The following is a 20,469-nucleotide window of genomic DNA, read 5'->3' as shown; positions in this document are numbered from 1 at the left end:
GTACCCCAATCCTCATTACAGCATTATTTACAATAGCCAGCACAAAGAAACAACCTAGATGTCCATCAATAGATGAATGAATGAAGAAGTTGTGATACATAAATGCAATTAAATATTATTCAGCCATAAAAAGGAATGAATTTGAGTCAAACTTCCTTTTAATATCAACAGATACTCTCCTTGAGAAAACAACTCCTTTGCCTCCATTTTATCATTTGAAGTTCCTTCTTTCCAAGGATACATTAAAGTGAAATTTCTTTCAACAAACTTTCTTCAGCATTATTTTAGAGAAAATTCACTCACCAATAAAGTCAAATACAGTTCAACCAAATAAACCATAAGAAAATTTTATCCTAAGAAGAGCTACAGAGATATGAGTAATTTTGTAAAAAACAAAGGAATTCTTTAAGGAGACAAATGTCAGATGTGTGTACTTATTACCAGGCTGGAAGAAAGTCCTTTTGAGAAAATGTATTAAAGTATTTGAAGAGCACAGTAATGATGACCCAGGGTTGCTTAACAACACATGGTGAGTCTACTTAATATAATAACCTCTTGGAAATTCACTTTATAAGAGCAATTAAACTCACTTCTAATTGTTTTCTTGAAACAATAAATACTTTTCCTTCATATCAATAAATATATATATTCATTATTTTTGGAGAAGGCAATTGCAACCCACTCCAGTACTCTTGCCTGGAAAATCCCATGGATGGAGGAGCCTGGTGGGCTGCAGTCCATGGGGTCATGAAGAGTCAGATACAACTGAGCAACTTCATTTTCACATTTCACTTTCATTCATTGGAGAAGGAAATAGCAAACCACTCCAGTGTTCTTGCCTGGAGAATCCCAGGGACGGGGGAGCCTGGTAGGCTGCCATCTATGGGGTCGCACAGAGTCGGACACGACTGAAGCAAGTTAGCAGCAGCAGCTGCTGCAGCATTATATTTTATGTGTGCAGCACTATAAAACCTACTTTCAAATGGAATCATTTAAAAAAGATTCTATAGATATATATGGCCAACCTGCTTTCAATTCCTTATTGGTATTTCTTAATTTCTCTCTACTGCAAGGAGATCCAAGCAGTCCATTCTAAAGGAGATCAATCCTGGGTGTTCATTGGAAGGACTGATGGTAAAGCTGAAACTCCAATATTTTGGCCACCTCATGTGATGAGTTGACTCACTGGAAAAGACTCTGATGCTGGGAGGGATTTGGGGCAGGAGGAGAAGGGGATGACAGAGAATGAGATGGCTGGATGGCATCACCGACTCCATGGACATGAGTTTGAGTGAACTCCGGGTGTTGGTGATGGACAGGGAGGCCTGGTGTGCTGTGATTCATGGGGTCGCAAAGAGTCAGACACGACTGAACTGAACTGAACTGAATTTCTCTCTACTTGCTTTTTTCTTTCTGCATATTTAAAGCAAATTAAAAATATGCTTTGCTTTCAATAATTAAAGTTCCTACGTGGAAAACATTTAGAAGTTCTCTTAGAATTTCTTACTAAAAATTACTTTTTATTTCTCCAAGCTGAATATTCCAATTTTTATTACAAAGTAGTCATTGCACTTAGAATTAAGCAAGAAAGACTAAACCCATCTTATATGCTATTTCTTATTGGACATGTAAAGTCTTATATGCTGAAAGCCAGCAGATAAATTATTAAGTCAATTTATTTTAATCTGTTTAGTCTAAAGTTAAACTCTTAAGAGATGAGGGTGTGTTTTTATATTTCTAGGCTAAAGCATGCTTTAGGCATATATAGGCATTTATATTGTTGCAGTATTAAGCTTTGATCATTTTAAAGGTGATATATTGAGATTATATACATTTTATCAAAACCTAAAATAAAATTTAAATACTTGCATCTTATAATGTAGACATAAATACTCTAAAGTCTTGGAAGTTTATTTCCAATCTTTTCAAAATGGATAGTTGCCACCAGGGAAGCCCTGATAGATAGACATGGGTAAATAGACAGATAAGCAGTAAATAGATGAATGGATAGAGATTCTGTTCTTGAAAACTAGAGTCACATTGCTTATAGAGTTTTCGATAAATTAACATTGTATCATGTGTATTTTGTGAACAGATATTTTTAGAATATTTTATTTTAAAACATGATATAATTTAGTTGAAAAATATATTTAAATCAAGTATTCATTAATTTATTCAACAAATATTTGTTGAGTATCTACTTTGTGCAAAGAGTTGTACTCAACATGTGGAGTATGTGGAAAGCTTTTGACAACACCTCCACAGACTATCATCTAGGAGATGAAAAGTCGTACTCGAGATAGAACTTAAATGCAACAGTTGAACAGTAAGCTTTACAATTTCAGAGGAAGATGAAATTCACATTTTCATTTAGAGAGTAATGAAAGGGGCTGGTACATTTGAGCCAAGTCTTCTAGGCTGGCAGGACTTGGACATGCAAGGATCAGGAGAAGGAACATTCCAAATGAAGAAACAGCAGGAGTGAAGGGATGAGACAAGATGGACGCAGCATCTAAGCAAATGTGATACGATACCTGAGATGTGTCAACACAGACATCTTACAGAAAGTGAAACAGCAGCAGAACACAGCATAGAAACAAATAAAAAACATCCTTTTCTTAATTTCTGTGGAGGTTTTACTTATTTTATTTTACAAAACATATATAGAGCCAAGAAGTTCTCATACAACATCATAAACATGAATTTACTTGATCATTTTTACACAGTGAGGTTGATATATATTTCAGATGAGGAAAAAGGGGGGGGGCAGGTAGAGAGGATGGAAACCTGACAACTATACAGAGTTTGATGGGCCCCAGAGCTTGATGTCAAACTCAGGAAGTTTCTCTCCAAAGCCCATGCTCTAAAGCACTCGCTCCCTTTCATCACCTATAATGAATTCATAATGTAATGAACTTGTGTAAAAAGAAATTGAACAGCAATATAATTCATACTTACAGAGTCATTTCCTAAGATATCCCTTTATCTCCATGAGCCAATTGTTTTTTGGTTCAGTCCTATGGGTACATGAATAAAGCAGCATGACAATGGCTTGAACTACAAGCAAAGTTCTGCAGAATGCCAAGTGTGAATGAGTTTTCTAAAGTCCCAGAGGCACAGTTTAGTTCCCCTGGTCTTGCTCTCCAGAAGATTGTCAGCTTTGAACTCTGTTGTTCTGTTTACCTTACAATATTTCCTGGCAGATATTCCATTTAAGAGAGGAAAGGATAAAGAAGATATGGCATACACACACACACACACACACACACACACACACACACACGCGCTGAAATACTAATAAGCCATAAAAAAGGATGAACCAATGCCATTTACAGCAACATGGATGGACCTAGAGATTATCAAACTAAATTAAGCAAATCAAACTGAGAAGGACAAATATAATCTGGTATCACCTATACATGGAATACAAGAATGATACAAAGGAACTTATTTACATAACAGAAACAGACTCATAAGGCAAATGTATTACTACCAAAGGGGAAAAAGGAGGAGGGATAACTTAGGAGTTTGGGATCAACAAATACACACCATTAAACAACAAGCACCTACTGTATAGCACCAGGAACCTTATTCAATATATTTTAAAAATCTATAGTGACAAAGCTGACTTAAAACTAAGCATTAAAAAAAAAAAAATTAAGTGGCATCTAGTCCCATCATTTTATAGCAAATAGATGGGGAAAAAGTGGAAGCAGTGGCAGATTTAATTTTTTGGGGCTCCAAAATCATGGAGGATGGTGACTGCAGCACAAAATTAAGACAAATGTTCTTGGAAGAAAAGCTATGACAAACCTAGACAATGTATTAAAAAGCAAAGGCACCACTTTGCAAACAAAGGTCTGTATAGTCAAAGCTATGGTTGTTCTAGCAGTCATGTATGGATGTGAGAGGTGGACCATAAAGAATGCTGAGCACTGAATTGATGCTTTCAAGTTGAGATGTTGGAGAAGACTCTCAATAGTCCTTTGGGCTGCAAGCAAATCAAACCACTCAATCCGAAAGGACACCAACCGTGATTATTCATTGGAAGGACTGTTATTGAAGCTGAAACTCTGATATTTTGGGCACCTGATGCGAAAAGCTGACTCATTGGAAAAGTCCCTGATGCTTAGAAAGATTGAAGGCAAAAGGAGAAGGGGTGACAGAGGATTAGGTGATTAGATACTATCACTGACTCAGTGGACATGAATTTGAGCAAACTTGGGGAGAAAGCAGAGGATAGAGGAGCCCAACATGCTGCAATCCATGAGGTCACCAAGAGTCCGACACAATTTAGCAAATGAACAACAACCTATAGTTGAAAATAATCTGAAAAAAATGTATCATTTTGCTGTACACCTGAAACATTGTAAATCAAATATACTTCAATCAAAAAAAAATAGTAAAGAGAGGAAAAGAGAGACAAAGGAAAAATATTAGAACATTTGTTCATATGTGAAACCATTCAGCTAAAAAACACAGACATGCATTCGGGACTCAGGGGCTCCCACGTTTGCATCACATACAGAATCATTGCTCAGACACCCCAGTAATTCAGGAACCAAATGTTCCGTGTGGAAATGCTCCCTACTGAGCACCTCTGTTTTCAGTTACTGTTGAGAAATAGTTATCTATCAATTGAAATTATTCTTATAAATCAACCCATTCTAACATTACTTTGTGTATTCAACATGCAAGATGCTTTAAAAATAATAGAGATCAAATAAGGTATATCTAGAATGTCCAAGATAAGATAAACAATTATCTATGAAAATCTGCAACTGTCAATTTCATAGAAGCTCAGAGACTGAACTTTCATAAACATTTAACAATTTTTATCTGAAAATAGAAGATAAATATTTGGGTAGAAGAGAGAGGCAAGACTGAAGTTTAAGTGTGACAGACCAAATCTCTCAGAGTAGCTGCTTATTTGAGGTGCTACAAATTAACTGTTAGACAGGAATTGGTTAATTGTTAATTGAAATGTGAACAGAAAGTTTAATATTAGTAAATGCATCCTTGTAATGGAGAAAAAGATGTCTAATACAAACAACAAAGTCAGTGATTAAAATTTGTAAATGTTTCCCCAAAGCTTTTCTTATGCCCAGAAGAATTTAGTTTCAAAGTGCTCATGGTTTTTACTTGCTTTCAAGTACAAAATGCAAAAAATAAGAACAACAACAGAAAAAACCCAAGGCATACAGAATGTGCTTTGTAAGATTTTTAATTGAAGTATCAATAAAGAACTGTAAAGAACTGCCAAAAATAGTTATATCCACTGGAACTGAAGTATAGTGTGTGAATTTGGGTATCATACTAATACTTGGCCTAGAAACTCCTACATGAAAGAAAAAGGAGAGGCAGTTTCTTTGCTCTCATTAAGACAGGTAGGTGTTAGATCTTGGAGGTGCCTGCTTTCTATCAATATTTTCACAGTGAGTTTCTAAGAAAGTTTTGCGTATGACTCCATGATTCTGATACTTCATGTTGAATGATCGTAATGAGTTCAAGAAGCAGCATTTCCACTTCTAAAATGAAACAGGTTCAAACTAAACCAAAATGTCATTTTTCTGAAGTTCAAGGCCTGCTGCTGCTGCTGCTACTGCTGCTAAGTCGCTTCAGTCGTGTCCGACTCTGTGTGACCCCAAAGACGGAAGCCCACCAGGCTCCCCCATCCCTGGGATTCTCCAGGCAAGAACTTTGGAGTGGGTTGCCATTTCTTTCTCCAATGCATGAAAGGAAAAGTGAAAGTGAAGTCACTCAGTCGTTTCTGACTCTTAGGGACCCCATGGACTGCATCCTCCGTCCATGGGATTTTCTAGGCAAAAGTACTGGAGTGGGTTGCCATTGCCTTCTCCAGTCCAAGGCCTAGAGAAGCTCAAAGGTCATGACATTTAAAAACTCTCCCACAAACCAGGGAAGGGGCCTCTGCCTCTGCTACACAGGCACTCCACAACACACGGGGCAGCAAACATCTCATCTTCAGTGCACAGAGGTCTGACATTTCAGAACACTGGGATTGCCAGCTTCTGCCCAGGTTATCCACTTATTTGCCAGTTTGAACAGAGCAATGCAGGAGGCAGCAGCCCATTACATATGTACTTGTCCAAGGTGGTTCACCGAAAGGAGAAGGGTGGCAGGAGTTGAGAGGGGGAAGCAGAGGAATGGCAAGGAACATCAGCCTCTTTAACTCACAGTTTCTTCCAGCTGTCTCAGAAGCACTAACACTGTTTCACAGGCAGACAGGCAGGTGCTAGAGGCACCCCACCAAGAAAAAAGAGGAAGTACAAAGGGAATCTTTTAAGTAAATCTGTTCATCATCATTTTTAAAGAGAATTGGGAAATGCTAATGACATGATGTAAAATAAAATAAAGCACTTTCACTGTTTAGTGTTCATGATAATTTCAGAACAGATCTATACAAAGTTTAAGGCAAAGCACATAGAAGTTGTCCTCCAGAAAGAATGAAGAACACATGGGTTGCTGGTAAATCAGAAATGTACTCTGGAGTCAGCATGTATTTATTTTATAAGAATTCTAAGATGAAATATGAGATCAAGATGATTTTTCAGACTAGTTTCTCTTTAAATGTGAAACGTACATGCGCACAAGTGAAGACTCATGAACAAAAGGCTTTTGAACCAATGCTAAGATATATTTTTTTCCTCTACCAAAGGAAATATGAGGAATAAAAAATTGCACATTTTCTTTCTCTTATCTGTTTTCTAAGTTCCCCGATGTTTCAGATTGCCCACTTCTGAATTAAGCATGTGATGCTTGAATGTTGTATGTATAGTTTACTCATATTAGAAAAAGTTCAATTATGTTCAAACCCTCAAATGATCTTTCATGTGATTCTTCCATGTAATTCTCTACTGTAGAGAAAATTGAAGCAAATTGCATTTGCCAACTTCATCCATTCATCTCCTTTGTGTTTATTTGTCCTCCATGAATATTTACTAGTATCTCTAGGCCACTCATCTGCTTCATCCAAGGAATAAAAACCCAAGCCAACATCCCAATAGTGAGGACAAAACAAAGATATGAGATAAACTAATGTGACAGTACTAGGAAGGGGGTGATGAGAAAATTAAAAGGAAAAAGAGTTAAGTGTGGGGGCAGAAACATGTTAGCCTTTGTGTGAACTCGAAAATTTTATAATTCTAGGGTAGTTGGTATTTTGACTTAGGTTTTACATATGAGGAAACTAGAGCAGAAAGAATTTAATTGACTCGGAGTAATCTCAAAGACATTATCAAAACTTTAGAATGGAAAGCTGGTATAAACTTTTTGATTGAAAGCTCTGTGTAGAATGACATTTCAATTATGTGAGTAGCAATCCTTGAACAAAAAAATAATTAAATCCTGACTTAAATTGTATATTAATATTACAAAAACTGGTGGCTTAGATGGTAAAGAATCTGCCTGCAATGCAGGAGACCCAGGTTCAATCTCTGGGTCGGGAAGACCCCCTAGAGAAGGGAATGACTTCCCACTTTAATATTCTTGCATGGAGAATTCCATGAAGAGAAGAGCCAGGCAGGCTGCAGTCTGTGGGATCACAGAGCCAGATATGACTGAGCAACTAACAGGCTACGAAGACTGGCTATAAAAAAGTAATATAACAAGTAAGAAAATTAACAAAAATATCATACGCAGAGAGTGCTAAAATATACTGTAAGCACTTTAACTTTCTTTCCTGATTTTAAATTTTAGTTACAGTTTTTAACATAATTTTAAAAACAATTGCTTCAGTACAACTTTCGGAAGTTTTTTTGTTATAATGTTTTCTATATTTTAAGAATTAGTCTTAAGATACCAATGGTCCAAATAGAAAAATAAGAGATCTGTGTATCTATTTAAGTAAATTAATAGCTTTTAAATAGTGAGAGCATATTATTTGTGGCTCAAACTAAAACACCCTTGAGTTGGAAAGATCATCCCAGCACATCAGGTGTAAACTGGGATTATTCTGAACAAGATGGGATGTAAGTCAGGAGTGTAAGGGGCTGAAGTTTATCTCCCAAAGTGCACATGATGAATGTGCCTGTATTTAGCTATAAGATCTTTAAAGAGTTAATTAATTTAAAAAGTGGTTGTTAGGATGATCCCTAATTCAATATTACTGCTATCCTTATAAGAAAAAGGAGATCAAGTCATCTATAACACAGGCACGAAGGGACTGTGTTATCTGTGAGATGGGTGGGTATCTTTCTACAGACCAAGGAGAGAGAGAAGTCTCAGTGAAAACCAATTCTGCTGACAACTTGATCTCAGACTTCAAGCCTCCAGAAACAAAACTCTATTAGTTAAGCCATCCAGCCTGTGTTTTTTGTTATGGCAGTCTTAGCATACTAATAACACAGCATGCCTATCAGGTACATCATTGCTTTCTTGACATTACAAAGGCTAGAAAATAGTTGCTGTAAAACATTAGGGCACAAAACTATCACTGAAAATGTAAGGCAGATTTCTGGGCCTCACATCAGCTCTACTGAATCAGAATGTCTGATTATTGCAGGATTATCTATGGTGAAGGCCCAGTAATGTGATGATTAATTTTAGGCAGTCTAGAGCCACGTACTCTAAGAAATTCAACATCAACAGGAAAGTTTCCTTGTAATCCTGAAAAAAGAATAATCCAAATACCTGCTCTTTATGTATGAGAATAAAGTAAAGAGATTATATCCAGGTGAAATCTTAAGGCAAAGTAATAAAAAACATGATTTACTAGGTGTCTTTTAGGACTAAGATTGTTGTTTAAAAGTAAAGATAAATGCTAATAGCTTTTTTAAAATGAGAGCAAAATGGGCAATGGTGATTTAAAATATATTTATAAACAGAGTTTAAGATTTTCTATAATCAAATCGTGCATGTGTGCATGCTAAGTTGCTTCAGTCGTGTCTGACTCTTTGAGACCCAATGGACCATAGCCCTCCAGATTCCTCGGTCGATGGTATTCTCCAGGAAAGAATACTGGAGTGGGTTGCTATGCCCTCCTCCAAAGGATCTTCCTGATCCAGGGATCAAGACCACGTCTCTTACATCTTTTGTATTGGCAGGTGAGTTCTTTACCACTAGTGCCACCTGGGATTCTCCTAATCAAATTGAATTGTAATTATATTTCTTCTGTATCTGTGGCAGTCACTTCAGTCGTGTCCGACTCTGTGTGACCCCATAGATGGAAGCCCACCAGGCTCCCCCATCCCTGGGATTCTCCAGGCAAGAACAATGGAGTGGGTTGCCATTTCCTTCTCCAATGTGTGAAAGTGAAAAGTGAAAGTGAAGTTGCTCAGTCGTGTCCGATCCTCAGCGACCCCATGGACTGCAGCCCACCAGGCTCCTCCATCCATGGGATTTTCCTGGCACGAGTACTGGAGTGGCTTGCCATTGCCTTCTCCGTCTTCTGTATCTACCTGTATTCTTTTTTCCCCCAGGTTTGTTGAAAAATAAAAGGCATTTAAGATTGTATAAGTTTAAGGTATACAATGTATTGATTTGATATACTAATCTATTGCAAAATGATGACTGGTATAGAGTTAGCTAATACCTCTCTCATGTCACATAAATTATATTGATTGAGATTGACATATATACATTACTATGTATAGAATACATAACTAGTGAGAACCTACTGTACAACATTGGGAACTCTACTCAATGTTCTGTGCTGACCTAAATGGTAAGGAAATAAAAAATGAGCCATACATATAAATGTATGGCTGATGCACTTTGCTGTATAGGAGAAACTAATACAACATTGTAAAGCAACTATACTCCAATAAAGTTTTTTAAAGCTATATTGATCTTGATAGTTAAAATTATGGTATATCAGTTATAAAACCATATTACCAGCTACAATTCCCAGTATAACCACTTGCTTGCTATATATAGTCAAACACATTAGTTAACCCTCTGAACTTTCACTTATAAAATGTGGACGACCCTAATGCCTCCCTCACAGGATTATTGTAAAAGTTAAATAGTTACAGTCATCCCTTGATCTCTGAGTGGGATTGGTTCCAGGACATGCTAAGGATACCAAAATCCACAGAAGCTCAAGTCTCATAGTTGATCCTCTGTATCTGCAGTTCTACAGGCTTAGATTCAAATAACTTTGTGGATTGTGTAGTACTACAGTATTCACTGGGAAAAAAATTTCACATATAAGTGGAACCACTCAGTGCAAACTCATGTTTTTCAGGATCAACCTGTATATGCAAAGTTCTTATCCTAATAGCTAAACAGAGAAACAGAAAAAAAAAAAAATCAGTGAATAGTAATATAATAATATAGTTGCATATACCTTAAACTTATCAAATGTCTCTAACCTTTCCTGCTGCAAAAATTTTCGAAGTGATCAGATTGATTTAACAACCCTTTTTTTTAGAAAACCTCTCCCAGTTCATCTTTGCTAATCAAATTGTTTTCTGTTCCTTAGAGAACAGACCACTAAAACTTCATATCAAATCTGGTACCTTCTAATGCTGCTGATACGTCTGTCCGTATCTCAGTGGTAATACATTTGAATATATTTGAATAAATTGTATGACAGCATCAAGGATTACAAGATCTGAGAGTTTTGGAGCTGTAATAAATGGTACAGTCACTTATTCTTCAGAGTGGATTTGAGTGATTGCTTATTCACATGCATTTTTTACAAAGACAGGACTAGATGCCAGATGTCCTGATTTATAGAGCAATGTTCTTTAGTTTCAGCATAATCATATAGGTTATCGTTCAATTAGGATACTTTGCAGAATAATAATAATAATAATAAAGCGAGAGTGAAAACCAGATTAGGACAGTCCCAGGAAAACCAGGACTGAATGTTTGTGCCTTTGCTTAATCCATGTGTTATTGCATTGGACTGATATATGCGTGCCCCCAAAACCCATGTGTTTGAAATCCTAACTCACAATGTGATGGTATCAGGAAGTGAGCCCTTTGGGAAGTTACTACATCATGAAGATGGAGCCCTCATGAGTGGGTTTGTACCCTTATAAAGAGACACAAGATCTTGCTTTATTCTGCTCTCTGCCGAGTGAAGACAAAGCAAGAAGACAGTGAGCTGTGAATCAGAAAGAGGACTCTCATGAGAACACGACCGTGCTGGTACCTTAATCTTGAACTTCCAGCCTCTGGAAACTTGGGAAATACATTTCTGTGGTTTATGAGCCACACTATCTATGTTACTTTGTTATAGCAGCCCAAAATAAGACAGAAGTGGTACGTCATCCACCATAGTCTAACAGATAAAATAAATGGTGTCATGTATTTTAATATGCAGAATTTAACATGGGGAACATGTTAGCATTACAGAATTGAAAAAAAAAAAAGTGGTAGTCCTTTTTAAACAAAAGGAATGGTAGTGAAAAGTCTAGCTTAAAACTCAGCATTCAGAAAACTAAGATCATAGCATCCAGTCCTATTCCTTGGCAAATAGATGTGGAAATAATGGAAGCATTGACAGACTTTATTCCTTGGGCTACAAAATTACTGCAGATGGTGACTGCAGCCATGAAATTAAGAGATGCTTGCTCCTTGGAAGAAAAGCTATGACCAACATAGACAGCATATTTAAAAAGCAGAGATCACTTTGCCAACAAATGTTGTCTACTCAAGCCTATGGTGTTTCCAGTACTCATGAATGGATGTGAGAGTTCAACCATAAAGAAGGTGGAGTGAGGAGGAATTGATGCTTTTGAACTGAGGTGTTGGAGAAGATTCTTGAGAGCCCCTTGGACAACAAAAAGATCAAGCCAGTCAATCCTGAAGGAAATTAACCCTGAATACAAGGGACCATTTCATGCAAAGATGGGATCAATAAAGGACAGCAATGGTATGGACTTAACAGAAGCAGAAAATATTAAGAAGAGGTGGCAAGAATACACAGAAGAACTGTACAAAGAAGATCTTCATGATCCAGATAATCATGATGGTGTGATCACTCACCTAGAGCCAGACATCCTGGAATGTGAAGTCAAGTTGGCCTTAGAAAGCATCACTACGAACAAAGCTAGTGAAGGTGATGGAATTCCAGTTGAGCTATTTCAAATCCTAAAAGATGATGTTGAGAAAGTGCTGCATTCAATATGTCAGCAACTTTGGAAAACTCAGCAGTTTCCACAGGACTGGAAAGTGTCAGTTTTCGTTCCAATCCCAAGGAAAGGCAATGCCAAAGAATGTTCAAACTACTGCACAATTGCACTCATCTCACATGCCAGTAAAGTAATGCTCAAAATTCTCCAAGCCAGGCTTCATCAATATGTGAACCATGAATTTCCAGAGGTTCAAGTTGGTTTTAGAAAAGAAAGAGGAACAAGAGATCAAATTGCCAACATTTGCTAGCTCATGGAAAAATCAAGAGAGTTCCAGAAACACATCTATTTCTGCTTTATTGACTATGCCAAAGCCTTTGACAATAAACTGTGGAATATTCTGAAAGAGATGGGAATACCAGACCACCTGACCTGCCTCTTGAGAAACCTGTATGCAGGTCAGGAAGCAACAGTTAGAACTGGACAGGGAACAGACTGGTTCCAAATAGGAAAAGGAGTATGTCAAGTCTGTATATTGTCACCTTGCTTATTTAATTTATATGTAGAGTACATCATGAGAAACGCTGGGCTGGAGGAAGCACAAGCTGAAATCAAGATTGCCAGGAGAAATATCAATAACCTCAAATATGCAGATGACACCACCCTTATGGCAGAAAGTGAAGAAGAACTAAAGAAACTCTTAATGAAAGTAAAAGAGGACAGTGAAACAGTTGGCTTAAAGCTCAACGTTCAGAAAAATAAGATCACAGCATCAGGTCCCATCACTTCTTGGCAAATAGATGGGGAAACAGTAGAAGTAGTGACTCAATTTTTTTTTGGGGGGGGGCTCCAAAATCACTGCAGACAGTGACTGCAGTCATGATATTAAAAGATGCTTACTCCTTGAAAGGAAAGTTATGACCAGCCTAGACAGCATATTAAAAAGGAGAGACATTACTTTGTCAACCAAGGTCCATCTAGTCAAGGTTATGATTTTTCCAGTAGTCATGTATGGATGTGAAACTTGTACTATAAGGAAAGCTAAGCACTGTAGAATTGATGCTTTTGAACTGTGGTATTGGAGAAGACTCTTGAGAGTCCCTTGGACTGCAAGGAGATCCAACCAGTCCATCCTAAAGGAGATCAGTCCTGGGTGTTCATTTGAAGGACTGATGTTGAAGCTGAAACTCCAATATTTTGGCCACCTGATGCAAAGAACTGACTCATTGGAAAAGACCCTGATGTTGGGAAAGATTGAAGGTAGGAGGAGAAGGGGATGACAGAGGATGAGATGGTTGGATGGCATCACCAACTCAATGGACATGGGTTTGGGTGGACTCCGGGATTTGGTGATGGACAGAGAGGCCTGGCTTGCTGCGGTTCATGGGGTCGCAGAGTCAGACACTACTGAGTGACTGAACTGCACTGAACTGAATGAATGGTGTAGCAACAAATCTAAACATGCAGACAAAAGGTTAAAATGTTCTGAGTTGATTATGGATTGGCATTACTGAATCAATGGATGTGAGTTTGAGAAAGCTCCGGGAGATGGTGATGGAGAGGGAAGCCTGGTGTGTTGCAGTCCATGGGGTCACAAAAAGTCAGACAGGACTGAGTGATTGAACAACAACAACCATAGGAATGAAAAAAAACCAAAAAGGAATAGTAGTCAGACAATAGGTAAAGAAAGCAACTATCATTTCTGGACTAGGGAAATGAAAGGAAAAATACTGAGATTTTTAATCCTTGGAGGTTCAGAGCAAGGACACCACAGACCTGAGATTCCAATCACTTTGAGAAAAATTACCAGTGGCAGCTACTTGTTCCTTTGAAACCCAAAGTCCCAGCTGGGTTGGGACTCATAACTTTGAAGATGATGTTATGTCTTGTGTGTCAATTTTTCATATGTCCACTTGGCTGGGCCCTGTGCATAGAAATTTGGTCAAACATTATTTTGAATGTTTCTGGGAAATGTTTATCTACCATGTCTATATCACACCATCAATTTTTGGAAGCACATAGCTTGCCTGCCTTCAGAAGTTCACAGCTGCAAAGAAATTTTTTTCTCAGGATGAATCATACTTCAAGTCTCATCATACCTGATTTAGATGATATTAAATGAGAATTTTAGAGTTGATGCTAGGATAAACTTTAGATTGGGGGGTTGTTGGGATGAACTGAATGTATTTTCCATGCAATAAGGACAGATTTTAGAGGGCCAGGTAATGTAATGGAGTGAATTGTTTCTCCGAGATTCATGCGTTGAAACCATAACCCACAATGTAACTATTTGCAGATAGACCCTGTATGAGATAATTAAGGTTAAATGAGGTCATATAATTTGGGGCCCAATTCTGGGGCAATAGAATCAGTGGCCTTATTAAAAAAATAAAAAGAAACAGAAGGAGATCTGTCATTTCCTCTGCAATATGAAGAGAAAGAGAAGGTGACCATCAGAAAGAAAGAGACCTCTCACCAGAAACTAAATCAGCGGAGACATTGATCTTATACTTCCAGCCTTCCAGAAATGTAAGAACATAGATTTCTACTGTTTTAACCACCAAGTCTAGGTCTATTTTTTTTTTTTTTTTTTTGAGTAAAGCATATTACCCTCCACAGGTGGAGGTAATCCAACTTGTTGAATAATTTAATAAAACAAAGATTGACCATCCCAAGAATAAATTCATCCTGTAGATTTCCTTTGGACTCTGCAACAATTCTCTGAGTCTTTAGATAGCTGGCCTACCTCATTAAATTTTGGGCTTGCCAGGCAATTCCTTAATTAATAGATCTGACTGATGTAAGTACCTCATGGACTCAGAGTGGCACTAGGAACTCAATCTCAGATCTCTGAGGAGATTAATAAGGGCACTTCAGCTCATTGGATGGGCCCTGTGTGAATGGGGCTGAGGTTTCCAGGGAGCAGATGCTACTCACCTGCTTTTGGGATCTCTAAGTGAGAAACATAAGGCTGGGTCTGGAAATGACTAAAGCAGCTTGAGATATAAACCCTCTGCTGCTGATTGAGTGAAATGTCATCAGCCAGGATGATATTGGCAGGAATAAGATTCTTCTTCTTGCCTTTTCACCTCCCTCCAGGGTCCCTGGTTAAAAGGGTTCACAGGAAATCAGCTGACAAAGGAGAAGATAGTTTTCAGAACCTCAGGTTCAGCATCTCTAAGCAGGATACATAACAGTGAAGTTTGGAGTATTCAATCTATCCCCAGCCTAAACGTTACCAATTTCATGCTTTCATATAACAAGTTGCAAATATATTTCATATAAATGAAAGAACTCTAAACTTTTCTCCAAAAATAGAGTTACAAAAGCCAAGCCATCATGTATCCACCTGTAGAGACGGCAACTTATACCTCTGTAGAGATTTTTATTACTGCTCTATTTCAGTCACAGTAAATATTCTGAATATTCTATAAACTAAAGGCTAAATTTTGGAGGAAACCACCAGCACCAAGTTTTAAGTAAATAATAAAATGAGGGGAAGCTTGGGGGAGGAGCCTGTGCACCAGCCACTGTTCGAGTTCTACCAGCCATCGATTCCGAGTGTCTGGTTATGAACTGTACCGCCATTCCTGCTCCACGATACTGCAGACTAGCTGGGCTGCTGGGCCTGAGTAGCTGCGCGCAAGATTGGCAGCAGGTAATGGAAGCAGACAACGCGGGCAGCTATTCTCTTCAGCAAGTTCAAGCTTTTATACATTTCCACTCCAACAAATGATGACTGAAGCTCCTAACATGACAGTTATGAATGCACAAGAAATGCCAACCGAAGTTCCAGTACCAGCACCTGCTCAGGAACCCACACAAGAGACTCCTCCAAAAGGAAGGAAAAGAAAACCCAGAACAACAGAACCAAAAACGCCAGTGGAGCCCCAAAAACCTGCTGAGGCCAAAAAATCTGACAAGTCCACAAAGCCAAAAGTAAAGCAAGAAAAAATTGCAGACACATTTAAAGTGAAAACAAAAGTGGACCATTTCAATGGTGCTTCAGAAGCTGAACTTCTGACCAAGACGCTACCAGACATTTTGACTTTCAATCTGGACATTGTAATTAATGGCATAAATCCAGGACTGATGGCTGCTTACAAAGGGCATCACTACCCTGGGCCTGGAAACTACTTTTGGAAGTGCCTATTTATGTCAGGGCTGAGTGAGGTCTAACTGACTCACATGGATGATCACATTCTACCAGGGAAATACGGTATTAGATTTACCAATATGGTGGAAAGGACAACACCAGGCAGCAAGGATCTTTCCAGTAAAGAATTTCGTGAAGGAGGACGTATTCTAGTGCAGAAATTACAGAAATATCAGCCACGAATAGCAGTGTTTAATGGAAAATGTATTTACGAAATTTTAGTAAGGAAGTTTTTGGAGTAAAGGTTAAGAACTTAGAGTTTGGACTTCAACCCCATAAGATCCCAGATACAGAAACTCTCTGCTATGTGATGTCATCATCCAGTGCAAGATGTGCTCAGTTTCCTCGCGCCCAGGACAAAGTACATTACTACATTAAGCTGAAGGACTTAAGAGATCATTTGAAAGGCATTGATCGAAACACAGACGTTCAAGAAGTGCAATATACATTTGACCTACAGCTTGCCCAAGAGGATGCAAAGAAGATGGCTGTGAAGAAAGAAAAATATGACCCCGGTTATGAAGCAGCGTATGGTGGTGCTTACAATGAAAACCCCTGCCCTGGTGAACCTTGCGGATTCTCTTCAAATGGGCTGGCTGCTGACAATGGAGAATCAACTTTCAGTGACATTCCAAATGGACAGTGGATGACCTAGTAGTTTACAGACCAGATCTTTTTATCTAGTAATCACTGTGGGACGCAAGAACAAGAAGGAAACCCCATTTAAAGATGGTGTTTTTCAGCCCTGCTTAAATGCTGCAGTTTTAATGCAGTTGTCAAGTGGCCCTCGGTTTGCTAGCTGAAACATTTTATTCGTATTTTATTAGGATGTTGTGATCAAGGTACATCAGAGTCAACTGTATGGACCTAAGTAGTTTGGAAGGAAAAAGAGTTTTTCTGTATATGAGTTTTTGTATTTGAATTAACCATCATTCTAGCTTTTTTTTATTAAACTGTATTTCATTTATGGAGAAATTAATCTTTTGGGTGTCACTTTTAACTTGTAATTAAAAAATGCAAGAGTCTGAATCTTTACACTTGACTATGAACTATGCGTAAACTTAGATGCCCCATTCTCCCTTTTCATGCCTAAGAAGGGCATGCGGCTAATAAGATTCCCGCTGGTAAAGAGGCAAGTGTGCTGATTTTCATCTATGAGGTTAACCCTTGGTGGAGTCTCACCTGGTAGTTTTTCGCATTGTTTAACATCTCACATGCTAATAAAGTCATGCTCAAAATTGTCTAAGCCAGGCTTCAGCAATATGTGAACCGTGAACTCCCAGATGTTCAAGCAGGTTTTAGAAAAAGCAGAGGAACCAGAGATCAAATTGCCAACATCCGCTGGATCATGGAGAAAGCAAGGGAGTTCCAGAAAAACTATTTCTGCTTCATTGACTATGCCAAAGCCTTTGACTGTGTGGATCACAACAAAATGTGGAACATTCTGAAAGAGATGGGAATACCAGACCACCTGACCTGCCTCTTGAGAAACCTGTATGCAGGTCAGGAAGCAACAGTTAGAACTGGACATGGAACAACAGACTGGTTCCAAATAGGAAAAGGTGTACGTCAAGGCTGTATATTGTCACCCTGATTATTTAACTTATATGCAGAGTACATCATGAGGAACGCTGGGCTGGAAGAAGCGCAAGCTGGAATCAGGATTGCTGGGAGAAATATCAATAACCTCAGATATGCAGATAAGTGAAGAGGACCGAAAAAGCCTCTTGATGAAAGTGAAAGAGAGAGTGAAAAGTTTGGCTTGAAGCTCAACATTCAGAAAACAAAGATCATGGCATCTGGTCCCATCACTTCCTGGGAAATAGAGGGAAAAACAGTGGAAACAGTGTCAGACTTTGTTTTTTTGGGCTCCAAAATCACTGTGGATGCTGATTGCAGCCATGAAATTAAAAGACGCTTACTCCTTGGAAAGAAAGTTATGACCAACCTTGATAGTATATTTAAAAGCAGAGACATTACTTTGCCAACGAGGGTCCGTCTAGTCAAGGCTACAGTTTTTCCCGTGGTCATGTATGGATGTGAGAGTTGGACTGTGAAGAAAGCTGATCACCGAAGAATTGATGCTTTTGAACTGTAGTGTTGCAGAAGACTCTTGAGAGTCCCTTGGACTGCAAGGAGATCCAACCAGTCCATTCTAAGGGAGCTCAATCCTGGGTGTTCATTGGAAGGACTGATGCTAAAGCTAAAACTGCAATACTTTGGCCACCTCATGCGATGAGTTGACTCACTGGAAAAGACTCTGATGCTGGGAAAGGTTGGGGGCAGGAGGAGAAGGGGACGACAGAGAATGAGATGGCTGGATGGCATCACCGACTCTGGACATGAGTTTGAGTGAACTCCGGGAGTTGGTGATGGACAGGGAGGCCTGGCGTGCTGTGATTCATGGGTTGCAGAGAGTCAGACACGACTGAGCGACTGAACTGAACTGAACTGAATGGACTTCTTGAGTTGTGTTCACACTCAGGCCTCCTTGCTTTACCAGTGGTGAGCATTTGTGAGGTTGATTTGCAGTAGAAATGTGGAGTATGGCCTTGCAGCAGCAAGGTTAACTCGGCTTTACCTGCCAAGGTTAACTCGGCTTTACCTGCCAGGGCGTGAGCCCTGCCTTTGGTCCTCTTACCTGCATCTGCTGATCCTCTAGTAGGAAGAAACTATTCTGCTGAGATGGTAAGTTCCAGAGAATGCAGAAAACCTTTTAAACTTCTATACTTCATCTGTGTTTTACTTGAGAGACATAACATTTGATAGGAAGGAGACTGAACTTCTCTCTCAGTATCTATCACCATTCTAATTTTATCCTCCTTGAATTTTAACATGTAACATAGAAATGATGAGAAATGAACTTTCAGGTTGAGTAACAAGAGGCTGGAGGTTGTTTGATAATCTTATTTAAACTGGGGCTTTATGTGCATGAAATGTACTAAAATAAATAATAAGAATTTTTCTTGCTAGATAAATCAAATAATCCAGTAATTTTTTAAGAATTATCTGCACCACTGCTGTTTATTACTGTGGACTAAGTGAACCTCATGTCAAGGCTAGTTTGAAGTAATGGACTTTTGTGATTTTCTAGTGCACATTCCATGGTGCTGCAAATAGTCTAAACTACTTGGCCTGGTGGATTTCAAAGCTAGGTATTCAGAAATGCCACTTGCATTTTTTCCTAATCACATCTGAATATTCTGATTTTATTCCTACCCAGGGAGCATGTTGTTTCTCAATATGAAAATATTTATGAAGTATTTTTTTCTGAAAGATTACATAGCCTGCTCTTTTTCTAATAAGAGATACAAATTCTTGTGAATTTTAACATGAATTTTAGCTGTAGCCATAATGGATTTTATTTTTCCTTTAGTCTAGGTCAAGCCATGTAAAAGTCATTCATGTTATTTAAATCATATACTGTATTGCTGTTTACATGGATCTTTTGTGCAGGTGCTTTTACGTGCCTTGCGTCAGGGATTAGGAACAATTTAATTATTTTTTCATGGGATTATGTAAAGCATGTAACTAGGTATTGCTTTGGTTTTTAGTTGTAGTCTTTACATAGATTATTATTTTTTTTTTTTGAGTAGAGAAATTATCCTTTAAATTATGGTAGACGCTCAGTAGAGAAAGGGTTTAAGGATTTTTCCAAGCATACAATAATTGTGTTTTTCATTAAATATGACAGGTGAATAGTACATGTTGATATACACTATACATGAGAATATGAGACTTTTTCATTAAATAATATTGGAAAAAGTTTTAAAATTCACTTGAAATTCTGATTGTTTTTTACAATAAATATTGAGAATGATTATCCTTAAAAAATAAAATAAAATTAGGGAGTAGAACAAGGAAATTATTAAACATATATATATATATATATATATATACACACACACACACACATACACAGCCATACTTTGTGTGGCTCACACAGTAAAGAATCTGCCTGCAAAGCAGGATGCCCAAGTTTGATCCCTGGGTTGGAAATATCCTCTGGACAAGGAAAAGGCTACCCACTCCAGTATTCTTGCCTAGAGAATTCCAAGGACAGAGGCTACAATCCATGTGGTGGGGGCTTGGGTGGGGGGTGGTCCTAAAGAGTTGAACATAAGTGTATGACTAACACTTCATGTTCATGAATACTCATAGGCTTCACTGGTAGCTCAGGGGTAAAGAATCTGCCTGCAATGCAGGAAACATGGATTCAATCCCTGAGTCTGGAAGATCCCCTGGAGAGGGAAATGGCAACCCATTCCATTA

The 20,469-nt window shown here is 38.3% G+C and overlaps 1 protein-coding gene and 1 pseudogene across 1 annotated transcript in view; one reads left to right on the top strand and one right to left on the bottom strand.

The window, feature by feature from the left end:
* The window catches only part of MARCHF1 (membrane associated ring-CH-type finger 1), a 688,453-nt gene that overhangs the window by 611,023 nt on the left and 56,961 nt on the right, over positions 1-20,469 (bottom strand). The gene's annotated exons all lie outside the window — the stretch shown is intronic.
* On the top strand, positions 15,688-16,924 carry LOC129561960 (G/T mismatch-specific thymine DNA glycosylase pseudogene; annotated as a pseudogene).

This window comes from Moschus berezovskii, chromosome 5 (genome assembly GCF_049115385.1).
Source record: "Moschus berezovskii isolate FMDL1 chromosome 5, NW_MosBer_1.0, whole genome shotgun sequence".
In the NCBI taxonomy this organism is placed as follows: Eukaryota; Metazoa; Chordata; class Mammalia; order Artiodactyla; family Moschidae; genus Moschus; species Moschus berezovskii.
This window is presented reverse-complemented; position numbering and strand designations above follow the sequence as displayed.